Below are 19996 nucleotides of genomic sequence, written 5' to 3' on the forward strand. Positions count from 1 at the left end.
GCTTAAACAGCCAAGATCGGCAAAAAAAAAAAGTTGTTTTATTTATTTTTTTAAACAGTTTGCAATGCCAATGGCCTTCTACTTGGCCATTGGCATGCTTCCTCAATGATATGCAGCCTTTATTTGCAGCTTTCAAAGCTCCGTTTTGGAATTTGCAGAAATGTACTCAGTTACTAACCAAGTACATTTCTGCAGATTGCACTTGTCTTGCACAGACTATTGCAAGCTTCCTGGATAGCAATATCACCCCATTTGCATTGATTTCTCCAGAAGATGAGGTGATTTGCATACCAGGGCTTAGTCCGTGCAAGATTAGTGCTGGAGTTCTCGTGCATGCCCTGCCGGCTGTTCCTGAATCGCACAACAGACATATTGCCTACGGGAGCTACTGCACTCATCTTGCACTCCGTGCAGGCTTTTGAGAATCCGGGGGATAGTATCAAATAGAACAAGACTTTAAACACTTGACTATAGACAAATATATGGTATGGCTGAACTTATATATGTGGAGGAACATAACATTAGTTAGGAAATTTAGCAGGGAGAATGACTTAGGCAAAGTAGTGCATAGTTAGTAATACTTCCATGGTGAGAGTTGCAGCTAGGAATTTAACTACTTATAGAGAAGTAGTGTTGTTAGAAGAAATATGTTAACAGTGTTAGTACATACAGTCAAATTGTATAAGTAATGCTAAATTAATAATTAACCTGGAGTGTTACATGTGCAAAGCCAGGATTCAAATGTGTCTTTTGAGAGATATTTTGAAATGATTAAGATTGCTTATGGATCTATTACTATGTGGAAGGGTATTCCAATTTTTAGCAACAAAGTTTGAGTAAAGAAAGTTGCCTCCTGTATTGGATACTTTGGTTACTTGGAGTAAGTCTTTGTTAGATGATCAAAGAATATGAATCTTAGAGTAGGGTTGTAGAAGATATTTTTAGGGAAGGTACATTGTCAGGATTGTGCATTATTTTGTGAGCCGTTATTAACTGTTTATAGTTCATAATATGAGGTAGTTCCAACTCAGAAAGATTTTTTAGGCATTGGCAGTGATGGATTGAATGTGTGGAATCTGTTGCAAATTTGGCAATCTTATTATAACATGGTTCCAATTTACTTAGTTCTGACTTTTTGAGTTTGGTAAGCATATAAGAGTGAGGAGTGAAGGTGAGTTCTAGCTATGGCTATTCTTGCAGTGTCTGTTAAGAATTTTTTGTTTCTTTACATTGTTCCCATTTTCTTGTGAGCCTTTTTGACTGTGTTAGAAATGTGTATGTCAGATTTTAGTCTCTTGTCGATTATGACACCTAATAGTTTTATTTTGGAATTTGGGAAAATCCTACCCCCGGATTTACTATTCCTCTGTGCAGGATTAGCTTAGTCCTGCACGTAGGCTGCTGTTTAAGAGCAGGATGGCAGCACGCCATGCATAGTAATGAGACGTGCTGCCTGAGCTCCTAATCTTACACAGAGCATGTAAGAGTGTAGAGGGTGTATCTGAGAGCAGAGCTTTCAGAATATACACACCCCCACAGTGAAGAACAGCAGAAAGGAGTAAGAAATGAGTGAGATGGCTCATAGGTGTCTGCATATCAACACCAACAGTCCCCCTCATGTACAACAGCAAAAGTATACAAAAATAAAATTAACAAACCCATGTATTTTTTTTTAATCCGATGAAAGCTAACTTTAGGTGTGCGGGTGTGCTTATCTCTTAGCTACGATTAATACAGCTTAAATGGCTGAAGAGGATAACAAGGAAGATGTATATAAATGAAACAGCATCACAATAGTGTAATGAGCTGAGTGTTCACCTTATAAGTAAACATACCCGGTTCTAATCCCACTGCAGCACTTTCCATGGCAAATCACATTATGACTAATATTTATGTTGCATAACCCACTAAATAACATATATTTATGAACTGGAGTACTACAGTAAATGCACATGTGAAGTGTCAGTATCATAATGAATAAAGCACTAGTAAGCAGGTTTAAGCACCAACAAGCTGTAGTAAGCATGTTTAAGCACTAGTAAGTGGGTTTAAGCCCTTTTGCGTGGGAGTAAGCAATGTGCACACAGGTTAAGCAATCCTGAAGCTTACTCTCTGTGAGCATATGTAACCAGAGGTTAGCATTGCTTACCCTCATACAAACCCACTTACAAATGCTCAAAAGTGTCTTAATCACTCTGTATCCAATGGCCCTTGTTCTGCCCATAAACAAAATAAGCACCCACACAGCTCTTGAACCCAGGACCTTATACACCATAATCACATGAGTGAACCACCAAGCCATCACAGAAGTACAAATGAATGAGGTATCAGCAAACAGGTGTTCACCATAGTAAAATCAAACTAAACCTGTGAAAGGAATCAGTATACATATATATGTGTCTTAACCCACTACATAACATAAATATGTGAACTGGAGTACAGCAGTAAGCCCAGAAGTCAGGTGCAATTGTAATAGACTGTTGAAGTCCCCAATAAAACACAAGGACCCTATGCAGTGTACGCACACATGAATCATGGATACCAGGCATACATATAAGGTGTAATGAATAATAAATCAATGCCAAAAAGGTATTATAATGCAAAGTCCAATGTAAGCAATGCTAAGCATTGCACAGGCCAGCTTAGGAGGTGTAAGCAATGTGTAGGTTAGCTAACTCAGTATGCACAGAGGTATACCCCTTTAAACAATGCCAACCCTAGGTAAGCAGGTTTGCCCATAGCCTAGCCTTTTCAAAACTGGCCAATCACAGAAAAGTGCGGGAAATCAGCCTTACTTAAACCCAAGAGGTGGGAATACATCTCATAACTGGTTGTAGCTTCCCCTTGCAGGAACCATGTCAGGAAGGGGAGAAGATGTGCACTTTCAGGTACAGCGCTGGTGCATCCAAGAGTCCAGAGTCATGGCAGGACTCCTTGTCAATGACCATGATCAGAGACTGCTGCAGGGCCAATACCAGGGCTCCCAATATAAGGCGATGGCCTGGGACCGTTTCGCCCATGACCTCACTAGTGCCACTGGCATACCCCAAACTGTTGAGCAGGTCAGGCATCACTATGCCAACCTGAAGCAGCATAAGGGGGACCTCTTGGAGCAGTGGATCCAAGAGGCTAGAGCAGCAGGGAATGTTCCACTTGTGTGTATCACTCCACTATGTGTGTAATAATTGCCGGCTCATGTATATCATGGATAGGTATGGCTAAATATTCCTCTTAAGTCCCCCACAGCTGCAATGAAGTGGGCCGCCAACCAGGAGGCCCACATCAGTTGTCTGGTGAGGTTGTGACACAAGGCAGGTCAGTAATACTCATGCATAAAACTAAAAGTAGTAGTAAATCAATTGCCTGTATAAAACCTGTATTGTTCAAAGCAAGTACTGCATACACTGGAGAATATGGCAGGAAGAGTCTCATATAGTTCATTTATAAATAAAAGTGTAATAGCCTGACAATAAAGGTCTAACTACTAGACTGCATGTGTATACTCTGGTATCATATGGTAATGTAGATTTGCAATCATGTAATAGTACTGTTGTATTAAGCACAGTTACCCACATCATGCACCATAAATTGAATGTGTAGGAATGCCTGCATATGACTGGTGTAATCCCCAGAGGCCATTTAGTACAACTGAGAGACACATAGAAAACAGGGAAAATGCAGACAACAAAACCCAAATAGCGCATGCAACTGAGATGTGAACTGTTTTTTTAGCACACACAGCTATGGTACAAATCCTGCCAGTGGTAGTAGACTGCATACAGAATCATACCCCACAACTGTACAGATATGTCCAGAATGTCCAGTAAAGTGGCCCATATCTGTTGCCTATCAACCTGTCCCCCTGGGAAATCAGTGGGATGATCCCAGGCATACAGGCAGCAAACAGGAAATACAACCGATTGACACACATCTATGAGAACAAAGCTGGCACACTAGCAAACCCCCCAAAACCTTATGAGACTAAGAAGCCATGTATGTCCCATTTACACCCCAACTTGTCAAGCTGTGGCCAGAGTATGTACAGTAACAGAGTAAGAGGTATGTGCATAATAGTAATGTGGAATCTGGTACTGTGTGTGGGAACATTCAGGTAGTGCTAACAAACATTTCTCCCACAGGTTTGCCAGATACCAACACTGTGCCCAGAAATACAAGAATGATACCCTGTACTGGTACTGTTTACATTGGTATGGTATGGCATTGCAACTGATGCAGTTGCTCTGAATAATGAGGTATTACACATTATTGTCGCCCACACTGTCCTACAAAATATTACTGTCTAGGAGATCTGTATAACAGTGCTGTAATACAAGGTCAGAATGCAAAAGCACAGGGGATTAATAAGACAGAAAGCAAATAGGAGGTATACAGCAATATCTATATAGCAGTCACAACTGTGATTGACAGTGTTTAAGTTGTAGCAGACACAGCCATGGTCTGAATCCTGGGAGTAGATGTAGGCTGCATACAGAATCATACCCCACAACTGTACAGATGAGGCCAGAATGTCCAGCATATGGGCCCATATCTGCTGCCTGTCCCCCTGGTAAGTCTGTGGGATGATCTCAGATGTTTAGCCAGCACACAGGGAATACAAGTGATTGTCAAACATCTATGAGAGCAAACCTGTCACTGTAGCAACCCCCAAAATTGTTAGAAGAGTAATATACCAAGTATGTCCTATCTACACCCGCATGTTGTCAAGCTGTAACCAGAGTGTGTACGGTAACAGAGTGAGATGTATGTGCATAATACTAATGTGTAATCTGGAAGTTTGTGTGGCAACAGTCAGGTAGTGCTAACAAACATTGCTCCCACAGGTACTTCGGATATGAACACTGTGCTGAGAAACAAGGACCATTATAACCTGTACTGGTACTGTTCACTCTGGTATTGTAGGGAATTGTGAGTGTTGCAGTTTCTCTGAATAATAAAGTATCTCTGATCACTGTCACCCACACTGTGCTACATAATATAACTGTGTAGGAAAGCCTGTATATGTGTGTGTCAGGTCACTAAAGGTTGAAGAGGGCAATATTCTAGATATGTCCCAGCACACATGCATGTGGTCAACACATGGCCAGAGTCTGTGCAGAAAGAGTTGGATAGCTATGTGCACAACATCAACCCAAAATCTGGGAGTATGTGCAGAAACAGTTAGTTAGTGTTAACAAACATTCCCTCCACAGATATACCAGGTAAGAGTTGTATATTGCAGGTAAAACCAGTTAATGTCTATTGATGATGACAGTCATATCACTGTCCAAACTAAGGCTATAGGGTAGTGTAGTAAGACTTGTAAGGTACAGCTAACAGCACTGACTAGGAAAGTAATGGGGACTACAGGAATATACTAGTTGTTAATTGGCATCTTTCTCCCCCCACCACCATATATCCAACAATAATCAACATACCCACCCCAACTGGTATGTAATGACACCTATGTTCTGATAATGTCCAATTGTTTGTTAAATATTTTAATTGTTCCCATGCATGTGCTATATTGAATTATTCCAACACAGGTAGCATGGTGCCATCAATGTACCTGTGCATGCGGTTCTTATTACCACTGTGGTCCCATATATGTATGTGTTCTGTTTGCTATGGATCTGTTCTGTATTTGGTGTCTGGGTTAATGGGAATATTTATACATGCTGTTATACCTAACTCTGGAATGTATTGACTATTACTAACCCACATATGATGATGAAATCTAAACAATAGCATGTTTGGAAAGGCTGGTTACAGTGGACCCACCTGTCCCACCTCAGCTGGCCATGGCATCGGGCACCAGCATGTCTGGGGCCCAACCTAGGACCTCCCTGTCCATTGGTCCTGCACCACCTTCGGGTGGAACTGCCTCAGGGGATGGGGCTCGCCTTTCCTTGGGAGTGGGTGTGGACAGGTACCTGTCACCCTTTGCCAGGTCGGGGTCGTGGTGCATAGAGAGATCAACAAGCAGTTTGGTGATCTTCAATGCCAGCTCAAGGGCCGCATGTCACATCAGTCTGTCTCTGTGACTCAGCCCCCAGCACAGCCACCATCAGGGCTGTGAAGGTGCAGTGGTGACTGTCCATGGGTGGGGACCTCAATCCCACTGTTTCTACTAGGGGGCTCATGGGCTTCTGATTTCCCAACACCCCTCCCCATCGAGGTGTTTACCCTCCGCATGTGTCATATACCACCCCTGTATGCATCTTGTTTTTCTTGTCTGTTAACCTACCCAACCTACCTCCACAAATATACCTACTACCCCTCCCCAACATCCCACTCTCACCTAAAAAAAAAGAGCAATCTGTTCCCATAAAAAAATCTTGCCCCATACATGGCTGTCCATTTTGCACACGTGTCCACTGGACACATGTAATCCGGTCTATTTGGCATCACAACTTATTGTTGTCCTCACCCCCTCCCAGGGTTTGAGTGTCCAAATCTACCTCCAAATTCAGTGTATATGCACAGCTGTTGTGGTAGAAGAAATGGGCAGCTATGGACCTTCCCTACACCCTTCCTGCACATCCCTGGCTATTTTCCTCCATACTGTCTTTCCCTCTTTGTGCCCCTTTTTTCACCACTTTCCTATCAACACCTTTTTCTTTTCTTTTAAAGAAATTAGTGCGGGGGTAAGCAGGAGTAAGCACTTTTAAGCAGCAGTAAACAGGTATAAGCCTCTTTGCACAGAGGTAAGCAATGCCTACACTGGTTAAGCAAATTAGAAGCTAACTGAATATAAGAAACTGTAACCGAAAGTTAGCAGTGCATACCTTTGCACAAACCCGCTTACAACTGCTCAAAAGTGCCTTAATCACTCTGTATCTAATGGCCCTTGTTCTGCCCAGCAACAAAATAAACAGCCTCTGCAAGGCTTGAGCCCAGGAACCTGCACACCATAGACAAAGTGATTTACCACTGGGCCATGTCAAATATAGATCACCCTTCATTCAACAGTACAGAGAATGTATTCCAATATGTAGATGTATGTGTGTGTGTAAATATATTAATATCTAAACAGATACAACATATCTATGTATATGTATATATATATATATATATATATATATATATATATATATATATATATATATAGATATATATATAAACATATATACATAGAAATGCCTACTTCTATAGATATATGTCTACATCTATATGTCTAAATATATACAGCAAGTTATACATATGTAAGCAGATATATATATCTATGTAGGTATATACGACATAGTTATATTTATGTAAGCAGATATATATATATATATATATATATATATATATATATATATATATATAGGTATATATGGACATACATCTGTAGATAACAATGGGAAAATAGCAAAAACATATATATCCACATGCACCGTTAATGGGGTTGAGAGGCCCCAAACAATATACATCTTGTACAAATAGGTATACCCCCCCCCCACAGCCTAACACGTCCACCCTGCAAAACACTACTAAGTGTTGCAGATTCCATAACCAGGACCTGACACGACATGGGCCCAAGATGTTAACAGTACTCCATCCCACCTGTATGATGTCAGGCTGGTATCAGTAACATATTTATTATTTATTTATTATTTATTTGCAGTTGGTTTACCAGGATAGTCCATTGGGCCAAGATGAACCCATTTTCAATGGAGTCCTGGGGAGAAAAGCTCCAGAAACAAGGTTACATAGTTTTAGATATAAAATACATTATTAACAAACAAATTACACAGTTGGAGCATCATACTGGTGATGACTGTTACAGTTGGTACATACTATAGAAGTGATTCAGATTGCATTATTTACAGAATTCAAATTGCAATATTTACAGAATTGTACAGATTACTGTTTGTAGATGGTACATAGTATAAAAGTGATTCATACTGCAGCATTTATAGAATTATACAGATTACTGTTTGAACACACATAATCAATGGAACATTACAGGTGGTACCTACTGTAAAGGTAATTCATGTTTCAGTATTTACACATTAAGAGTATATCTTTCAAGTGACATTACTGATGAAATTGCCTAGGCATTTTGAGTTAGGTTGCTAGGTAAGGGATACAAAAATGATTTTGATTTGAGATTAGACAGCTAGTTAAAGGATGCAAGTTACTACAATAGGAGAGGCAGATACAAGGAAGCTTATTAGCAGGAGGAGGAAGGAAGTAAGGCGGTCTTGAATTATGAAGGGTGGGTGCAAGAGCATTGAATTATGAAGGGTGGGTGCAAGAGCATTCCCACTGGGTTAGTAGATGAGAGTAAAGAGATTTTTTGAATGTAAAGTGGTTGAAGGTGGTACGAATAGCTGAAGGTAGGGAGTTGCACATATCATGCAGTACAGTCTGGCTCCCATAGGTAATGTACAATGTGGAAGCTATCAACATCCCTAGGATACATATGCACAGACACATATATGCAGATACAGATATATATCTATATATATATATATATATATATATATATATATATATATATATATATATATATATATATATATATATATATATATATATATATATATATATATATATATATACACACACACACACACACACACATATATCTATATATATATATATATATATATATATATATATATATATATATATATATATATATAGAGAGAGAGAGAGAGCGAGAGAGAGATATGTGACTACACATACACATGCAGAGATATGTATAGTAAGATACATATGTAGAAGGTGCACACAATATGGAACAGCCACTATGCCTACAGTTAACACCTTAACAACTGAACACTGTATGAGCCACCCATACAAATGACAATTGTTGCCTGCAACATATACCCACAGAGAGGTCATAGGATATAACACCACACACAGGTTTGCATAAATGGAAAACCTTTATTTGTGTATTATTATTACAGTTGTATATGCCATGTCATATAGCTGTTCAGACACTGACATCCATATAAACAGAGTAATGCAACTGTGAAACAGTTATACAAATAAAGTAGTCTGGAAAGGTTTACAAATGTTGCTGACCAGGCCAAACCCTTCAAACAGTACAATAGTAAAGACAGACTGGGCCACAGGATACCAAACAAAAAAAAAACAGTAAGAGGTGTATAGTTCAGCAGCCTCTATCTACACTCTGTACAAAATCACTAGGTGGTAAAGACCTCAGTTGACACAATGGGATGTAACTGTTACATAACAAGGCATAACTGACACCATCACAAGCACATTGACAAACAGAACAGTCTGTATGGCAGGAGGCAGTAGGCCTGCATTAACCCAATTTATGTAATTAATTTAAATATAGGTGAATTGTACGGTAATGTACATTTAGATACCTTAAGGCAGCTCACCCCTGATACCCCCACATGTTGTAATAGCCTAGGTTATTTATGCTGCCCCCCCCCAGATGCAATAATACAGGTCCATATACCACTGTTGCATACACTGGCCTCTGGAGTGCATAAGGGTATATGGCCCCAGCCCCACCATATGTGTGGGGGATACAACAGCAATGGACTGATGGCAGGAATGGCAGTGTGATGTACTCACAGCTTATCTGTATATGTGTAGACATATACAGATGTATGCGTATACATCTGGGTGTTTATATGTATACATATATATATATATATATATGTACATATACATATCCATCTATATATGTCGATATGTATATGTGTATATCTCTATACGGTTTACTATTACAAGGTCAAACGGCACTCCTTCGACTGTACTATAGTCGACAACGGAAGGTCGTAAATGTCGAATGTCGAAGTCAAAAAATCAATCTAGGAACGGTGTTAACATGGGTTGAGGTAGGTGTTCGTATTATTCTGAACTACAAACATCTCCCCTACCTCGACCCATGTTGAAACCCATTCCTAGATTGTTTTTTTGAGTTCGCAATTATCAGTTTCGACCTTCCATTGTCGACTATACTACAGTCGAAGGAGTGCCGTTCGACCTTGTAATAGTAAACCCTCTATACAGATAGCTGGATAATTATATATACATATATTTTCACCATATGTCCTGAACATGGAGTGTAGCCCTACCTCAGCCCCTATAGTCCAAACTCCGTAGTGCAAGAGGATGTCAGGTGTGTATAGCAGGTATATTTGTAGACTATTGCTACTGTAATAGGGATTGTCTTCACAGACATGGTGTGTATGGGAGGTCACATCTACTTTTAAAATGTGCACCATTGGCTACTGGCAGGCATCCTAAGGACATCATAGTACAGTACCGCTGCTAGCACGTAATGCTTCTGTGGACTACAGCAGAGATATTGGCTAATATATGTGGACATTCTGACACACTCTGGACAGTCCAGAGATGTATACAGAACCCCTTAGTGCAAGACATGTGGACCAAGCCTGACAACGTGGATGTTAACAGCCATGTAGATGGGTATAACATGTAATGACTGTTATACATTTGCCCCCATAGGTTATGCATTCACACACCCCTGTCTGTCCTGACACATAATAACCACTAGTACAGAGGTGCCATGGCCACATACTACCCACTAGATATCGACATACATCTGTACAACATCCCACTGCTCTGTATGACATACATGACTGTTAAGGGAGGACCAGCAGCAGTACATATGGCAAGTATCTAGACATGACATCTCACTGGATACATACACTAAGCTGCTAGGCATGTAACAAAGCACTGTGCAGGCTACAGGCAGACTGGCTCAACACTGGCCTACATTTCCTATGGGGGAATGCACATGTACCTGCATATATAGCAGGCTCTACAGGCATGTCACAGCACAGAGTACAATACATCAGTGTGAAAGTGCATAACCACAGCCATTGTGAACAGAGCCATAGCCAGGTATGGTAAGCTACTGTTAAATTACAGTATATAGACTATTTGTTCAACACCATCCTCGTATGTGCCACTCACACACTAACCGTGCATATACTCGGCCTCTACACAGTGTGGTCCTATGCCTGCCTGTGGTATGGTACATGTGTGTGTGTATGGCCCTACAAACATGTAAGCCAATAGGGTTGCATATAGTGGAGCAGCATGTAACATCAGATAGAACGGGACCAAGAACAATGACATCTACCACAGTCTGTACACAGGCCAAAGTGCATATTATCAATACACACACTGTCGACATTCACTTTACGTACACAGACCTCAGTACTTTACACACAACCACAGAATGTCCTGGTGATGGCATCAGATATAACCCCTACTATACATAAAGTGTAGCAGTCTGATATCTCACTGGCTTATCAGTTATAATGTCACTAATTATGGTGTACAGCAGATATGCACCTCTTACTGCATGACATATGTACAAAGGTTGACAGAGTTGTGGCTGGAGGGACATACACAGGGCCAATATTGACATGTTGCTGTGATAACCTCATACATTTACTGTTGTAACAAGGTTTGTTGCAACATATGTCCTATGAGGGATATGAAGTCAGTAACTCTCACAGCTGTCACCATCTACAGACTGCAATCCTCAAACTACCTTCTGCGGTCCACAGATAGGTGCTGCATGGGTAACACATAAAACAAAAGGCACCACACACTGCCCAGTCTGCAGATGACCCTACAGATGGGGTTCCCTCATAAACATAGCACTGGCATGGCAGTTATTAAAACATGTAGGACAGCCATATCCACACATGCCCTGTTAAACCAACATTACTCCAAATGCAGTATTGCAGCACTTACAGTCTGTAGTCAGGTCAGGCACACCCCCCCTCCTGTGTGTTGCCCTGTTTCCACATTGTATGTTGTTAGAGGTAAATCCCTAATCCATCTGAGATACTGTTTGCCAAACAACAGAATGAGTTCCTGATCACAGTGAATGAAAAGGTCCAACACCAGCATGATGTTCCTAGATATTGGAGTGTGTTTCCATGCAACTGGCAATGGGAATGTTACCACAGCTGTTCCACATGCAATCAGCTAGAGGAGGGCTGCAATTCATGCAGAGGCCATCAGCTGATCATGAGCATCAATTAAAATACACATGATGCTGCCTAAGCAAACAGGTGTAGGTCTCTACATCAACCAGAGAGGGAGTGAGAGAGGCAGACAGAGGCAAAGTAAAGTCAGGAAGGGCTGGGAGAGTAACACATAAGCATATTTGTGTCACACACCTACCAGCACAGGGTATCAAACCCCTGACAACTATGTAGTGCCATCACATTTCTATGCAGTTATCAGATGCGCCACATGTTGAGGAGCCCTCGAAACATATATGTGATGGTGAGTGGCATCTGCAACAGGGATATGATAGATATATGGTAAGTGTAGTACACGTGCCTGTCTGAATGAACAGGTGCCAGTATCAACACAGCCACATTCTCACAGGGATGCACACACATTGACTCACATGGCAGGACCAGGAATACAACTCATCACGAGTGAGATTGCCATAACTCATTACTGTGCAGGTATCACATGCACCACAGGGGCCATACAGAGGTTATATGGGCAAAGGGTATGTGGAGGTGCCTGACATTGGACAGCATGCTTCAGTATGCCAATGGGGGTTGTAGTGAGTGTGAATGTGATCATACACATCATACAACACACACACACACATACACAAACAGTGTGCCATTACTGACATGCATGGGTGCATTGCTTCATGGGTGTGTAGTGGTCGACTGTGCCAGACAGCTATACAAGGCTAGGTGATGGGTATACCTTGGCATCAGCCCTCATGACAATGGTCTGCATTGTGGCTCAGGGGTGTAGTTTCTGGATTTGTCCACACAGGTGGGTATTGTATTCACCATCCAGTCACCTGGGTGACTATTGTGTGTGGCCAATGCTGTGCATTGCTTGCCATGTATGTGTTCCTTAGTCCATGACATGGATGGTGTCTGGGATGTGTACACCTCCCACATGCATGTACAGTGGAACTGTACTTTGGGTGTCTGGCCCATGTTGTGTACATAGATTATCATCAGATGTGCCGGTTCTGGTGTCATATGGTGGGAACTGGTAATGGACAGCTGGTTTACCCTGCACCTACACTGATAGCATGATACCGGCATTCCCTGCTGTCAGTGGCATCTGTCCATACAGGGCATGTTTTCAGGCATGGTATGTCCTTTGTGGGTCACATTTGATGGCACCACAGGTGTTGCAGGTGTCCAGTGGGAAACATGGCGAAGGTGCACTGTCGGCATGTATGTGCCTATTGGACAGATGGACAGGGTGCCATGCCCTCTGTAGCCCACTGTAATCACACACACCATGGTTACTATCAGTGGGCAATATGCAGAATACTACCAACACAGCGGCTGTTGCATAGGCAAGTGTGTGTGTGTATGAGACATGGATTGAGAGTGTTCTCTGGGTACTACTAGGGTTGCTAACTTTGTTTGCCTGGCTTTGATGTCACATGTAGGAGTGTGGATTTGCACCCCAGCCTCTCAGCTATTTCACATCTGTTATCCCTGTATGGTGGACATTGTGATATATACTAGGGCCACCATATAAGAAATTTGAAAAACACACTCCACATTGAGCCCAGTTGTTACACACTCACAACCACCTCCACACGGGATACAAGTTACAAACACAGACACACCTGTCATGTCTGGGATTAGAACTCCTACCTAACTAGTTTATTACATTACAGCACTATGCAGTTATAGGATGCACCATGGAGATTACTGGAGTACTTCTTCACCAAAGGTTTACTTCACAATGAATGACATCAGCAGGATTGCCAATGTAAGGCATTTGAATTGTAGTGAGTGTGGCTAGGCTAAAATGCATTGCTCCCTACACAGACATTGAAGCACACACAAAACATCCTTAACAACATGTGTGGAAATAGAACCCCTGCCAGAGTTCTATATCACACTACAGCATGAAGCTGTTATAGGACGCAGCATGGGAATTACTGGAATACTCCTTCCCCAAAGGTGTATTTCACAATGAATAACATCAGCAGGATTGCCAAAGTAGGGCATTTGAATTGTAGTGAGTGTGGCTAGGCTAAAATTCATTGCTCCCTACACAGACATTGAAACAGACAAAAAAATCCACAATCAACATGTGAGGGAATAAAACCCCTACCAGAGTTCTATATCACATTATAGCATGAAGCTGTTATAGGACACACCAAAGGGATTAGTGGAGTATTCCTTCCCTAAAGGTGTATTTCACAATGGATGACATCAGCAGAATTGCCAAAGTAGGGCATTTGAATTGTAGTGAGTGTGGCTAGGCTAAAATGAATTGCTCCCTACACAGACATTGAAACACACACAAAACATCCACAATCAGCATGTGTGGAAATAGAACCCATGCCAGGGTTTGATATCACACTACAGCATGAAGCTGTTATAAGATGCACCACAGGGATTACTGGAGTACTCCTTCCCCAAAGGTGTATTTCACAATGAATGACATCAGCAGGATTGCCAAAGGAGGGCATTTGAATTGTAGTGAGTGTGGCTAGGCTAAAATGCATTGTTCCCTACACAGACATTGAAACACACACAAAACATCCATAACCGACATGTGTGGGAATAGAACCCCTATTAGAGTTCTATATCACACTACAGCATGAAGCTGTTATAGGATGCACCATGGGGATTACTAGTTCCCCAAAGGTGTATTTCACAATGAATGACATCAGCAGGATTGCCAAAGTAGGGCATTTGAATTGTAGTGACTGTGGCTAGGGTAAATTGCATTGCTCCCTACACAGACAGATACACACACACACACACACACACACACACACACACACACACACACACACACACACACACACACACACACACACACACACACAGTTGCCATGTCTGGGATTAGAACTCCTACCTAACTAGTTCATCACACTACAGCAGTATGCAGTTATAGGACATGTCACAGAGATTACTGGGCTACATCTGCAGCCTTTACATAGTAGGGCAATTGAATTATAGTGAGTGTGACTAGCCTAAAAAGCATTGCTCTCTACACAGACAGTGACATACACACACACTTGCGAAGTCTGGGATTAGAACTCCTACCTATTTTTTCAGACTACAGCGGTATGCAGTTATGGGATGCGCTAGAGAGATTACTGGGCTACAACCTTCTCAGAGGTGTATTTCAAGGTGGATGACATCAACAGCCATGCCAAAGTAGGACATTTGAATCGTAGGGAGTGTGAGTGGCCTGAAAGGCATTGTTCTCTACACAGACAGGGACAGACACACATACATGCCAAGTCTGGGATTAGAACTCCTACCTAACTATTTTATCACACTACAGCTGTACGCAATTATGGGATGTGCTACGGAGATTACTGGGCTACAACCTTTCCAGAGGTAAATTTCTAGGTGAATGTCTTCAGCAGTCTTACCAAAGTAGAGCATTTGAATTGTAGGGAGTGTGACTACCCTAAAAAAGCATTGCTCTCTACACAGAGACAGACACACATACACACACATACACACACTTGCCATGTCTGGGATTGGAGCTCCTACCTAACTAGTTTATCACACTACAGCACTACGTAGTTATAAGAAGTGCCACTGAGATTACCGGGCTACGACTTTCCCAATGGTGCGTTTCACAGTGAATGACCTCAGCAGGCTTGTCATAGTAGGGCTATGGGGAGGGCAGTGTGTGTCCATGGGCCATAATCCATTCATTTAGAGGTTGACACACCACATGTGGGCACATGCAGGGTCATATTTCACAGGTGCGTGTATACAGCTGGGAGATGACTACTTCCTTGTACAGTCATGTTGCACAGGTAGCACTTGCACCACATAGTCTGTAATGCTGACAGATACTGGTGGCTAGTATCTACAGTGTGACATCTGAACCTTATGTGGTTGTGGCCCTTTGGCTGTGTGCTGGGTGGGACAGGCCTGGATGGCTCCTTGTCACAGTCATCCTCTTCCACACATCTATGTACATCTACTTTTGGCTTATTATAGTGTGTTGTTCTTAGATATATGTCTGTATTCCTATCCACTGTGTGTGCAAAGCATGAGGGGGGCATACTGAGGAGTGTCTGTACTAACATCTGTGACTACCAGATATGTCTGGTCCACTGGTGTTTGCAGATATGGCCTTCATTTGTTTAAGTGTATGAGCATGCCCAGTTTGACCTTTCAGTATGTTGTTGACTGACATTGCCTTCATTTCTCTAAGTGTGTGAGCATGCCCAGTATGCCCGTCTGTACTGAATGTGTCGATCGAGTCCAGGTAGTTTGTACTGCAGTCCAGACCTTTGTGTTGTAAACCTACAGGTAGCATACTGTTTCTGCAGGGTATCCATCGATCATTTGGCAATACGGGACAAACTGTGCAGGGGATAGTGTGTACTGTAGGTGATTGTGTCTGTGCTGCTTCAGCTGCATGGTACTGTTGTTAGCAGAGATATTCAGACGTGTACTGTTATACACAGTTATGTTTTCTGTCCTCATGTACTGTCAGGTGGACATTCTTGCTCACAGTGATGTCTTGGGGGACAAGGGTGACTGTGGCTGTGTCCAGTATTGTGGGCAGACACCTACATATTCATGGTAAGTTAGCCATTCTGGAGGGGGAGCTGCAGACACTTGGTGCTGGATTTGTGTATCCGGTTCAGCACCTTGGTACAGTACTGGCAGAGGATCCCATACTTGTCTGCCCATCAGCATGACAGTATGGGCTTATCTTGCTATGGCAATGCCTCAGAGCTGGACAGATTCACACAGGTCAGCCAGGGACAGGGGCCATGGGTCAGGACATTTACCCTATTGTGGTGTACGGGCAAGTGTGTAGCCACCCATGTATGTGTTTGCTGCCAGGGATAGTGTGTGCACACCGCTTGGTGTCGGACCCTGCACATTCCATGCTGCCCATGCTTCCACCCCCCCCCATTATTCTAACCTTTTATATACATTATGCATACATTCTCTGATACTTTCACTGAGGGTATTGCCCCATCACAGGTATGTGTTAGTGTTGGTCCACAGTTCATGCAGTGGGACATGGTGGATATATTACTGTGGTTTGTCCACATGGCCTTGCATATGGCTTATGTGGAGTGTGTTATGTTGTTATTTGGGTGTCTGTGACATAACATGCATTGGCAGTATGTGTGAGACACAGGCCTTTGGCAGATGCCTGTGGGGCATTAGGTGGCATGTTGTTGCATTCTGTCAGTCCTACAGTCCCAGACCACTATACAGTATATTCCCCTGGGGTGACAGGGTAGGTTGATAGGTGTTCATGCCAATACCTCCTAACAGTCTTGCTCAGGTGGTGTGGATGCTGGCAGGGTGCTACCTACAGCTGGGGACACACCTGCATGGGACACCTGCACTGCATGCTGCAGACGTCCGCTATTGCCATATACAGGTGGGGTCTTACTGTACCCATTCCCCACAGCAGGGATATGACCAGAGAGGTGCCTGTGGGTGGTGTTTGCATGAGCTGGGTGCATGTGTGCTATGGACACTACTTGCATCTGACACACAGATATGCATTGGGCATTGCAGTTATGCTTGTATGTGCAGGTACATCAGCTGTTTCCCAATACATCAGTCTTACCGCCTTTGTGATCTGCGAGTGTTTGGGCAGACAACACCAGTATCCCCTACTACAGAACCAAATAATGTGATGCATACCTGTATGTACTTTTCCAAGGGTGTGTCCATTTCACAGTGACACAATATATACTGCATGTCTGGGGTACTTTCCCCTGCTAGCTTGTGTTATACTGATGGGTATTGTGTATGGCATTGCAGTTGTGAGGACATGTCCCTGTCATCAGCGGTAGTGGGCAATGGCCACCAGGCGTACCTCAACATGCATACATACCAACCACTTTCACACAATATAGGACACACACCAACCTAACACACACATGCCTGCATATTGTGCAGATGCTACTAACCTATCCTGTTACCTTGGCCACCTCTGTGCATCTGTGCTCCACTGGTATTAGACCTAAACATACATGTTACTAAATTTCTACATAGGGTTGTGGGGGGGCACACCTGACTGTTACAACGTGTGTACATTACATCGGGGGGGGCACACCAGACCATTACTACATAATTAAGTAGGGTTGGGGGGAGCACACCTGACTGTTTCTGCATTCCTACACAGGATTGGGGGGGCACAACTGACTATTTCTACATAGCTAGACAGGATTGGGGGGCACACCTGACTGTTACTACATTTCTACATAGGATGGGGGGCACACCTGACTATTTCTACATTTCTACACAGGATTGGGGTGGCACACCTGACTGTTATTACATTACTACATAGGATGGGGGGGGGGCAAACCTGACACTTGTACATATTTGCTATGACTGTACTGGTATGTCAGGTACTCCATTTCATTCTGTATTCTAACCTATCATGCTGACTAGAGGAATAGCAGTGTACTACAGATCTTAGCTTTGGTTTACCTATATATTAGTTTCTGACTTCTTACCCTTCAGAACTAACATCCCACTGCCTGACCTGCTGTAGTTTGTCTGTGTAGGCCTGGGGGGGAGATTACCCATAGGCATCATTCAGAGGCCATAGCACAACCTTTGTTTGTGTTTGTCTACACCTGTCCTGCTGGCTGTGACTGTTGTTGGGTATGTGAACCCCTCTGACTGGCATGCATGAGTCACTTACCTTGTGGATGTCCCAGTATTGAGGGTGGTGCTGCAGGGCTGCCTATGTCGGATGCAAATAGTATACTCCCTACACATGGTTGAGCACAGTTAGTGTCATGTTTGGCATCCCTTTTACTGTATGTGAGAGTCAGAGACAGGTGTTATTCCCTGGGTCCCTCCTGTGTCAGTGTATGCGCTATGCGTTGCCTCTTTGCCAAGGCCAGGGCATATTGGGCTTGCCTCCTTCTGCCTACTGGGGCAGGCTCAGGTTGTTCCACCTCCGAGTCACTCTGTGCCTGTGCAGGCCTTGGCAATGGTGGGGGGGCTGTGTGGCCCTGCCCCACGTTGTTCCTGCTGCAGCTGTTTCCACAGGATCACATTGTGTAGCATGGCACATACAATGACAGTTTGGGTACATGTAGCTGGTGAGTATTGCAAGGCTCCACTGGATGTGTCCAGACACCAGAACCTTGACTTGAGCATCCCAAACACATGCTCTATTATAATTCTGGTCTGTGTTTGCCTCATTATGGAGTTCTTGTTCGGGTGTGTGTGCATTTCTGATGGGTGTCATTAGCCACGGCTCCAGTGTGTATCCAGCATCTCCCACCAGGCGACCATGTGGGATGTCCCCAGTGGCAAATCTCTGGTACAGCTGCGTCAGATGCCAGATGAGGGAATCGTGATAGCTTCCAGGGCAGCCAGCACACACATTCATTATTATGCCCTGGGCATCGCACACGATCTGGCAGTTGATGGAGGGGAAGCCTTTGCAGTTGATATAGATCCTACTCCGCTCACCGGGTGGATGCATATTGCTGGCCAACGCCTCTCGAGTGTTAGGGAAATATACATGCTCATCGACATGTGCTGACATGGCATCCAGGAACTGGTGGAGTGCCCTGGATGCTGATGCCTGTGAGATCCCCATCATATCCCCAGTTGGCCTTTGGTAGGTACCTGTAGCTAGTATTCTTAGGCCTACACATACCTTGGTATCCACTGGGATGAGTTCCCCTCTGTTAGATCTGTGTGTCAGATGTGGCCAGCACAGCTCAACAATTTGCTGTAGGGGGTCCCTGTCCACCTTATAGCACTCCACTATCTCCAGCTCATGTAGCCCCTGGTAGGTTACCCTGGGTCTGTACACTCTTCTCCATCTCCTCACTGTGGGTTGGTTGACAGCATTCACATCTTCACCACCCTCAGCCTCTTCCACAAGTTGTATGATAGCTATTGCAGCCCCTATCATTTTGTTGTTTTGTTTGTTAAAAGTTCCCTGCTTGTATACACCGGTGGTGTAGAGTGTGGGAAAAAACAGAGGGGAAGGTGTTTGCATAGTTTATAGTAGTGTTCTGGGCTGGGCTGGTCTGCTGCCTGTGTAATTGGCT

Source organism: Protopterus annectens, chromosome 1.part0 (genome assembly GCF_019279795.1).
Source record: "Protopterus annectens isolate FY-2018-M chromosome 1.part0, PAN1.0, whole genome shotgun sequence".
Taxonomy (NCBI): Eukaryota; Metazoa; Chordata; order Ceratodontiformes; family Protopteridae; genus Protopterus; species Protopterus annectens.